Here is an 11035-nt window from a genome sequence, read left to right as displayed (position 1 = left end):
GCCATTAGCCTCCAAGGCGCTCGTACCCGATCGCGGGCGCCGTAAAAAGAGGTCGCGACACTCATAATTGTTGTGTATATATATATTTATATTTATTCCAAAAATGGGGACTTGGATTGGGTTAGGAGACTAGACCTTGTGTTGATTGTGTAAAGACGAACAATAGGTTACGATGAGCTTATCTTTTTTAAATGGCCGTATTTCTCTTTTTGTTCTCGGGAACAAAGATGTAGGTATTTTTTTATTTTATAATTCTTGATTTATTCCAAATCTATTCCTGGCTACTAATCTATTTCAGGTAATGGAAAAATTAGTAAACAGATTTTTTTTTTCTTTTTTTGTTCCGCTATTCCAGGGAACAAAAGAACAAAAAAACAGGAAAATAAGATGGTTACCAAACAAGACCTAAGAATAGATTTTACAATGAGATGCAATACTATAAATCCATCACATTATTGGACCAAACTTCCGATTAACATTAGTAAATAATGTCTCCTCTGATGTCATCGAGGTCACCACGAACTTGAAGCTGTAATACCAGGTTGAAATTGGAGAAAAGACGGTCATGTCATGCTCCTATCCCTGTGGAATCGGGGTGTGATGCCAACCTCCTAAGATGAAACTTACAAGCTCTCATACATCATTAAGAAGACCTACGCTGCATCTCTAAATATCTCAAGCTTGTTGGGTTGTGTTGTGATGCCGATTCTTTCTGCTTCAACGAATGGAAGATTTGCTCTCTCGTGGTAAGGGTAGCAAGTTCACATTACCATTAATTTTCTTGGTCGTATAGTTCCAATTACCTTCACCTTCTCAATTATAAATCGGACTATAAATGAGAAGGACCACTTATACTCGAGCATAAGAAGTAAGAAAAGTATTTTTGGGGGTGAGTTATTTCCCTTGCTCGCAATATCAGCTGAAGCTGAAGCTGCAACAACAGGTTGAAATTGAAGGAATTAGAACTAGACCTTCGAAAATTGATCAACTAATCTGGAAAAGTTTTGACTCTTTCTTTAATCAGAGCATGAAGAGAGGAAACTGCCGAGGATGGAAAACGGATATCATAAACTCACCTGCTTGGGAGAGAACCCAGTCGTCATCACCAGCAACATGCCATGCAACGTAACCTTTAAGTCCTCTTCCCTTAGTGTACGCCGCCTTGGTACAGATGGCTTGTATATCATCATAGCTGATCCATGTCGTCCCAGAATAGCAATAGGCAGACACGACCGTGGAGTTGTACACTGTGGTAGCGTTGTTTAGGGATATGTACGTCGTGATTTGATTGTACATCCTCATCCCCTCGGAGGATATCGCCAGCCCAGTGAAGGCACAAAGAAGCCGTGGTTGTTGGCATCCGCGAGAGCGAATGCGATTCCATAAAATGGAATTCCGAGCACGATCTGCTCTGCCGGCATCCCGGCCTGAATCTACACGCTTACCCCATCGTCTCCACTTACGCCTTTCCCTAAATTAAAAGGACTGACTGTTTCATTACCAAGAAAATTATGAATTTAACGAGGACTGATAGAGGATTTTAAATAAAGAACAAAACCATGTCAATTACTCGTGGACTAACACTTTATGCTTTGAATGGAAAATTGTGTTGTAATTCTGTTGACGTTGAGGTAACAGAAATTTTGAGTCTTGATACAGAAAATTAAGGAAATTTCGTTCTACCAAAGAATAGTCAAAGTTTACAACCCCAAAAGTGAAAGTTACCACCCATACCTGGATTGTAGAGAGCCGCAAGTGGTCTGTGGTAGAGGACCAACCGGGTGCATAGAAATCATAGGCCATCGCATTGATCCAATCCAAGCTCGCCGCCATGGCAGCCACCGGATAATTTGTGTTAGACTAGTGGTGCGGCAAGTAATGGACCGCTGCCGACAAAAGCAAGCATCCTTGCCCAAGCTGGCCGCCTCGCGGCTACCGCAGCCCGCCACTCCTGGAGGAGCAACCCCAAGTTGGCCATCTTCTCGTCCCTATCTCGGGGCTCCAATCAAGATCGAGGCCATGGAAGCCGTTCGACCGAGCCAGGGCAAAAGAGGAATCAATGAAAGACTTTCGGGAGCTCGACTGGCGCTCCACGGATGCAATGTTGTCCGCAATCGATTTGTTACCCCCCCTGGCCAATGGACTGGAGGGTTACGACCAATGGGTTTTTTCTGCTGGACATCACGAGTGAAGGCTGCGAAAGACTAAGCGTGCGACGACGATACGACTACCTGGTTCGTCGATGCGTCGACGTCAGCAAATGCGCAGAAGAGATGAGTGAAGAGGGCCGAGTTGATGTCGGAGGCTATGATGCCGCTGTCCAGGAACCAATAGCCTCCTCGACGTTTTGGGCCATGCATGAGTTGATTTGGAGGAGAGAGAGAGAAAGGAGATGAAGAGAAAGAGAAGGACGCGATTATAGTCGGAAGCCATTTTTTTATGAGTTACACGGAGGAGGTTGTACGTTTTTTAGCTGGCTTTATACAGGATTTATCGGACTGCATACGCATGTGGGGCTCAAGTTTAGTGGTACGGGGATGATGATCGTGACTAAGAAATTTCATGTGAATAAGGCTTTCATGTGCTCGACCCGATCGATTAAGGAGTGGAAGTTCTTTTCTGCACTCTTTTTCATGATAGATTACTCACAAGTCTGCGCTACAAGGATAAATTATTATAGGAGTGGTTGTTCATGTTCTAAAGTGAGTTTGAGCTATGATGGATCACAAATGGATTGAGTTCCAAACACCCCATTGTTGGAGAAATCTTTCCAGAATATTTTGAAGCTGACAAAACGTTTCTATCAATCTAGTCCGGATAAATACAGATCTTCGTTTAGAGTCCGAAGACTTTCGGATCACCGGACTCGGACTCAAGACTCAAGACTCAAGACTATTCTCATTGACAGTTCTTTCTAATCCAGTGACGAAGGCAATCCAGAGCCGAAGTATTTGGTTGAGGATTTAGTCCTATCCTCTGGATAAGATCTCTTGGCTGGATAAAAATAACGGATTCTTTTATTCGAAATCAAGATCGTTTGAAGATCCGATGGTCGACGAAATATTCTTGGAAGGTTCTATTCTTGGAAACCAAGATCCTGATTGTATGGGCGAACAGGATTGATGGGCTATCGTCAGGTTCCTTTAATAGCTCGAATGATCTTCTTGATTGATTCCGTCTAACGGGTAGATTGGAGGAATTCCTTTGGTAAGTGCCAACGGGTGTGATGGCATAAAGGAGTATAAAAGGAAGACATTCTAGTTGCTTTAGTGCATGATCGATAGAGAAATTCTAGAGTCTGAAGCACCTTCATTATTAGTCGATACATTTTGAGCGAAATTGTATACACAAAGAGTGTCTATACTTAGTGATACCTTGAGCGAGTGTGGTAGATCATCTACACCAAGAAATCAAGGAAGAACATCGTTGTAACATCTCTTTGTTCATAGTGGAATCCAGCCAATAGGCTGTCAGTGCAGAAGAGTGGACGTAGGCTTGAAATAAGCCGAACGACTATAAACCGCATGTTCAATTTTCTCTTCTCTCAGTCTTACTTTGATTATTGTTTGTCTCAAATCTATCAACTGTCTAGTATTGTGCAATTATCGAGAAAAAAATCCTTTATATACCTATTCACCCCCTCTAGGTACTTATACTAGCTATATCAATTGGTATCGAGCTCGTGTACTCACTTTATTTGAAGTGTTTTACTTGAGTAAAAGATCCATGGCTAGTATGCTAGCACAGGGCTGGTGGAAGGGCAAAGCAATACCGAGACCACCCTACTTTGATGGAAATGATTACAACATCTTGAAGAACAAGATGAAAGCTTTCCTACGATCAAAGGATCCTCTGGAATGGGACGTTGTAGAAAAAGGAATTACTCCTAAAGCTACATCAGTCTCTGAAAGAGGGAAAGAAACTGTTGAGACCAGCGGAATGAATCAGGAAGAGATAATCAAGAGACGAGCACTCGATGCAAAAGCAATTTACTCTTTATATTGTGCTTTGTCACCAACTGAATATAACAGAATATCTTCTTGTGTTACAGCAAAAGAAGTTTGGGACAGATTACATATCACCTATGAAGGAACAGATCGAGTGAAGGAAACCAGAATTAACATTCTCCTCGGTCAATATGAAGCCTTCAAAATGAAATCAGGAGAATCTATAACTGACATGTTTAGCCGTTTTACAGATATTGTCAATGGTCTTGAGAATCAAGGACAAACAATTTCAGATCCCATGAAGGTAAATAAGCTACTGCGTGGACTCTCCAAGGATTGGAATCACATAAAGACTTCAATAAGAGAGACGCAAAGAATTATGCCACTATCTGTCGACGAGCTGATTGGAACTCTTCAGTCTTATGAAGTGGAACGAATTAATGAAGACGAAGATCCAAAAGGTAAGAAATCAATTGCATTAAAATCAAATGATGATTCTGATGATACAGATTCTGAAGATGATATGGACGATGAGGAGCTTGCTCTCATGATAAGAAGATTCAGAAAACTGAATAGAAAAGGAAGAAGGTTCAACTCAAAGAAACAAAGTTTTCAAAGACAGCAGACCAAGTCTGTTGATGATGAGGAACCAAACAAAGATGTAGTTTGCTTTGAATGTAAGAAAAAGGGACACATCGACCCAAGTTGTCCTCTTCGAAGAAGAAGAGAGGAAAAGCTGAAAAGTTTCGAAAAGCTCTCAAAGCCGAAACCTGGAGTGATACAGAGTGTGAAGAAAGTGATAATGAATATGCCAACCTATGTCTGATGGCACAATCAGACTCAGACTCAGATTCTGGATCAGACTCAGATAGTGAATTTGAGGCAAGTAATTTTAAAATTCCTGTCAAAGTTTCTAAATACATTGATGAACTGTGTTTTAGTCTTAAGACTTCTCTCAAAAGAATTTCCGAACTTAAAAAGGAAAACTCAGCTCTAAAACAAAAGGAAAACGTTTTAGAAGAAATAGTTAAAAGTTTAGACTTGAATGTTTCCACTCTTAAAGAAAATAAAGATAATCTTTTAAAAGAAAATGCCCTTTTTAAAAACTGACTTATCAAATATTTCAAAGAAATTTTCAATAGGGTCCGAAAAACTTGAAAAAATTTCAGCTCAAAGACCTTACTTCAATAAGTCCGGTCTAGGTATGACAGCAGAAACAATTCCCTTGATTGATTTTCCTAAAGTAAAAGAAAGAATTAAGGAAAGACCCTCGAGAGAGGCTTACAAAAATCATTTCAAGAAAGTTTTTGTAAAGTCTGTAGGTCGAAATGCCCTCAGGTGTTCAAAGTGCAATAGTCCGGATCACTTTGAAAAAGAGTGTCCTATGGTTTGGAAACTTGTTAAGAAAGTATGGGCTAATACTGTTTATCTTACTAACACCAAAGGACCCAAGAAAATTTGGGTACCAAAGAAAGCTTGAGACTCTTTTTTAAATGTAGGTCTCCGTCAAGAAAAAGGTAAAGTGGTATATTGACAGTGGATGCTCAAGACACATGACAGGAGACTCAAATTGCTTCATAAAGCTTGTTCAAGTAAATGGTGGAAAAGTTTCATTTGGAGGGAACAACAAAGGAAGTATTGTGGGATTTGGAACTGTGAAAATTGGAAATCTCACAATAAGTAATGTTTCCCTAGTAGAAGGACTCAATTACAATCTTCTCAGCATTAGCCAATTGTGTGATACTGGTTTTAAGATCTTCTTTCAAGAAGGAACATGTTCTGGAACCAGTAAAGACTCTACTCAGTCTTTCATGGGTCAAAGACATGGAAATATCTATCTTCTGGATGTGAAACCAAATGAATCGCAATGCCTAATCTCAATTCAAGACGAAGCAAGCTTATGGCACATAAAGCTTGGTCATGTCAATATGAAGCAATTAGCCAAAATCTCATCAAAGCAGCTTGTTCGAGGTCTACCCAAATTACCATACCAAAAGACCGATCCATGCACTCCATGTATTCGGGAAAGCAAGTAAGAAATTCATTTAAGCCAATAAATCATGTCTCTACTAATCATGTACTACAGTTGCTGCATATGGATCTCTTCGGACCAACCAGAACCCAGAGTATTGGAGGTAAGAAATATTGCCTAGTAATTGTGGACGATTACTCCCGCTTTACTTGGGTATATTTCCTTGCAAGTAAGTCCGAAACCTTCTCGTATTTTGAAAAATTTGCTAAAAAGGTTCAAAATGAAAAAAATGATATGTTATCTCAAGTATAAGAACAGATCATGGAGGTGAATTTGAAAATCAAGATTTTACAAAATTTTGTGATGAATCTGGCTTTAAGCATGTGTTCTCCTCTCCATATACTCCTCAGCAAAATGGAGTTGTGGAAAGAAAGAATAGATCTCTTCAAGAAATGGCTAGAACTCTTTTAATTGAAAGTAAGATTTCTTCACGATTTTGGGTCAAATTTGTTTCAACAGCGTGCTATATCATCAATAGAGTCTTCTTAAGACCTATTCTAAAGAAAACCCCTTATGAGTTATTCAAAGGTAAGAAGCCTATTGTTTCATACTTTCATGTGTTCGGTTGCAAATGCTTTATATTGAAAAATGCAAAAGATCGAGTTGGTAAGTTTGAAGAAAGATCAGATGAAGGCATCTTCCTTGGATATTCTACATCAAGCAAAGCCTACAGAGTCTATAACAAGAAGAGCCAGTCTGTGGAGGAGTCAATGAATGTCAAATTTCAAGACTCTACGCAAGATGAATCCAGTCAGACTCATCATGAAGAGTCTGAACTGCTCCAGACCCTCCAAAGCTTACAACTCAAGAAGCATCTCGAGACTCGGAAGACCAAGATCAAGTTTGTTCGTGAAGATTCAAATAAAGAAAGAGATCATCAACCTAGACAAATCAACCAAGAATCGGAAGCATAAGTCCAATCATCCCAAAGATCTCATTATCGCGAAATTAATGAAGGAATTCGCACCGGATCCAAAAGGTGTGAAGAGTCTAGTCTTGTGGCTCTCATTTCTGAAATTGAACCAAAGAGCATAGAAGAAGCTTTATCGATGAAAGCTGGATTGAAGCTATGCAAGAAGAGCTCGAAGCAGTTCAACATTAATGATGTCGGGAATTGACATCTAAACCAAAAGGTAAAAGCATTATTGGAGCTAAATGGATGTTCAGGAACAAGATGAATGAGAAAGGAAGAGTCGTACGAAACAAAGCAAGACTCGTGGCCAAGGGATATATGCAAGAAGAAGGAATAGACTATGATGAGACTTACGCACCAGTAGCAAGGTTAGAAGCTATTCGACTATTACTTGCATTTGCTTGTTATAAAAATTTCAGGTTATTCCAAATGGACGTCAAAAGTGCCTTCCTAAATGGATTTATCCATGATGAAGTTTATGTAGAACAACCACCAGGGTTTGAAGACCCAAAGAAGCCGGACTAGTCTTGACTGAAAAATGCCTTGTATGGTTTAAAGCAAGCACCTCGAGCTTGGTACGACAGACTAAGTAAGTTCTTAATACAGAATGGTTTTGTCAAAGGTAAAGTAGATACTACTTTATTTATCAAAAAGGAAAACTAAAGTTTTTTTGCTTGTTCAAATATATGTGGATGATATTATTTTTGGATCCTCTAATGAAAGTCCGTGCAAGAAATTTTCTAAGTCTATGCGGGATGAGTTTGAAATGAGTATGATGGGAGAGTTAACATTCTTTCTTGGTCTTCAAGTAAAACAATTGAAGGAAGGAACTTTTATTTATCAAGAAAAATATGCTAATGATCTTGTCAAAAGGTTTGGACTGGAAAAGTGCAAAAAGACCGACATACCGATGTCAAGTTCTTTGAAGATAGACAAAGATGAAGAAGGGAAGAAAGTTGATCAAAAGCTATACGGGAGCATCATTGGTTCACTTCTTTATCTTACCGCTTCTAGACACGACATTTTGTTGAGTGTTTGCATTTGTGCTAGGTTTCAATCGGATCCTAGAGAATCCCATCTCGGTCTTTGCGAAACGTATTATTAAATACGTTGCTTCATCTTCAAGCATCGGTCTTTGGTATCCTAAGAAGGAGACTTTAATCTTCTAGGATATTCGGATGCGAGATTTGGCCGGTTGTAGAGTTGATAGAAAAAAGCACGGGGAACTTGCCGGTTGCTTGGAACGGGGACGGTGTCTTGGTTTTCAAGGAAACAAAGCACTCGTGGCTCTCTCAACAACGAAGCGAGTATGTAGCTCTTGGAAGTTCTTGTTCGCAAATTCTATGGATAAAACAACAGCTACAAGACTTTGGAATTGAAGACTCATGCACGGAGATTAGATGTGACAACACCAGCGCAATCAATCTCACTAAAAATCCAATCCTTCACTCAAGAGCAAAGCATATAGAGATTCGACATCATTTCATTAGAGATCATGTTCAAAATGGAGAAATCTCGATTCAATTTGTTGATTCAAAAAATCAACTAGCGGATATATTCACAAAGCCTTTGGAGAAAAATCAATTCGATTTTATCCGTTCCAGACTCAACATTTTGAAGCTTGAGGAAGTTAAAGTCTAGAGACTCTCAAACCCTCGACTCGAGACATTCATGGCTATAGGCGTAAGTTGTTATTATATTCAATCTCGAAAAGGTACGATCATTAGTTCAGTTAATTTATAATTTCCGTGAAAAACTGAATCTTGTTTTTTCAAAAAGATTAACTCCTATTTGGCAGTTATTGATTTTAAAAGAGGCGTTGGTTCATTTTCCTTTGTGCCGATTGGTTTTTCCTTTTTAAACTGAGTTATATATATACAGTTTTCCTCGCTTAAACTTCAAAACCCTAAAAGGCATTCTCCTCCCAATCTGTCTCTACTTCGTGTTCATCTTCGAGAAAGTTGTCATCTTTTCTTGGGAAAGCGAGTAAAGGAATCTTTCAACGACAAGGAAGGATGTCTTCTTCGAGAAAGTCTTCAAGAATGCGAACGGGGGACCACGAGAGAATGAGGGAGGGGCCTACCCATTTCGATCTCATCGAAGAGGAAGATTTACCGAGTCGGCAACAATGAGCCCTATTCACTCTCCACCACGTCACTCTTCATCATCTACCCCACAAGGTGCGGGTCAACAACTGGAGGAAGAAATAATCGAGGACGCGAGACCCGTAAGAGTCAAAAACCCTCTTTTATTTACAAGCTCTATCGTGCGTTGAAGAGCATTGGGACTCCGCTGAACTATATAGATGATTTCCTTAAAGATAAGAATTATGGGAATGAGTATATATTTTTGCGACAAATGGAGGATTTGGGAATTGCTCCCAAAGGAAAGGCTGAGGAAGCACTTGCGAACATTCCAAGTGACCCTTGTGTATCGGGATTTGAATCCACCGACGGGAACGATGATGATAAAATGTTGGTGAATTTCAACCTAGAATGGGTGTTGCTGCGAAGGTGAAGGGAAAAAGGATGGATTTGTTTAAATCGAAGGAACGAGGAGAATCTGTTCTTGATTGTTGAAACGAGGGGTGATAAACCCTAAGAGTGTTGATTTCGATTTCTTGGATGCCATTAATGTGAACTTAAGGGAGAAGTTCAATCTGCTTCAACTTGAGCAATTTTTCTCCGACACCACAGACGGGTATGCGCAATTGACAGCATACTTCTATTCGAATCTTAGCTTTTTAGATGCGAATAGAATATCCTTCAGTGTTCGAGACCAAGTCTATGAGGTAGATGTGGACATGTTGGCAGACATCATTGGAGTTGAAAGAGGACGATATAAACCAATCAAGGTTTTAATCGCTCGTACCACCTTTGGAACTTGTCAAAGACGGGAGTACGAAGGAAGAGTTACCTACACAAGAATGCATGCCATCAACATCTTGCTTCACAAAATTGTGATCAAGCGTATCAGGCCAAAGTCTACATCCAAGGCGCGTGTCTAACTCGAGGCGAAATTGATGTACGCGATCAATTCGGGGAAGAAGTTCTCTCTCCCTCACACCATTCTCTTTCACATGTACGAGCAATGTTGAAGGACAAGGGCCAATTGCCTTATCCAGGTCTTGTGACCAAGATCTTCGAGACACTTGAACATTGAACCTCCACATACTCTTTGTGTTCGACCATGCGACAAAATGGTGGTGGGTTTGAAAATGCTGACAAAAATGCGTCTGAAAGAGCTTAATAAGGTAATGGAGAAGTTCAAAGTGAAGACTCCAACATCTTCTGCATCAACGAGAAAAGGGAAGGAGCCCATGGGTGCTCCATCCAAAAAGAAAAGAACTCTTATCTTGGAGGATGAAGATGAGGAGGAAGATCTCACTATCTACGCATTGAAAAGGACCGGACGTTACGTACCTGAATCAACGAACGACGAAGAAAGGAAAAAAGCGAGAAGAAAAGAACGAGAGAGAAGAAGAGAGACAAGCAAAGAACGAGAGAAGCAGAGGAGCAACAAGAGAAAGAGAAAGAAGATGAAGAGAAAGAAGCTGAAGAAGAAGGAGAAGCAGTGAAAGAAAAGTCTACGGATGAAGCCGGAAGAAAGGGAATCAAGACTCGAAGAGCATAACCATCACTCTTCCCCAATTGAGGTCCTAGAGACGGGGGGAGATGGCGAGCAAGGAAGGACTACACCACATGCTGTCAACGGTGAAGGTGTGAGTCGCTCACCAGCAAATCCGAGAAGATTTTCAGGCTTCTCAAATGCCGAGGAAGGACATGATACGTCAACACCAAATCTCGCTCCGATTACACGAAGTTCCATCGTCTCGCCTTCACTCCATCCGAAAGAGCAAAGCGAGCACACGAGACGGACAATACCGCAGATTTTCGTCGTATCCTTGATGTTCTTACGGAAATGCGGGGTCAAATCTATGCTTTGGAATGTGAACTTCAAGTCATGAAGAATGTTGGACAAGCATCTTACATTACCCTGGCGAGATCAAATGAAAGACCTCGCTCTTCAAATTCAAGCCAATGCCAAAGGAGAAGAGGTGGCTCATCTACGGGAAGACTTGAAGAGGCTGGAAGGCATCGTACGGTCGATGGGAGATTTCAGTTGTGCGCATTCCCAAGCAGA

At 40.4% G+C, this 11035-nt stretch overlaps 1 pseudogene; it reads right to left on the bottom strand.

The window, feature by feature from the left end:
* Window positions 1-478: 478 nt before the first annotated feature.
* LOC120291364 lies at window positions 479-2360 on the bottom strand (annotated as a pseudogene).
* Window positions 2361-11035: the final 8675 nt, after the last annotated feature.

Source organism: Eucalyptus grandis, chromosome 3, assembly GCF_016545825.1.
Source record: "Eucalyptus grandis isolate ANBG69807.140 chromosome 3, ASM1654582v1, whole genome shotgun sequence".
In the NCBI taxonomy this organism is placed as follows: Eukaryota; Viridiplantae; Streptophyta; class Magnoliopsida; order Myrtales; family Myrtaceae; genus Eucalyptus; species Eucalyptus grandis.
Note: the sequence above shows the minus strand (reverse complement) of the source record. Positions and strands in the feature narration are given on the sequence as shown.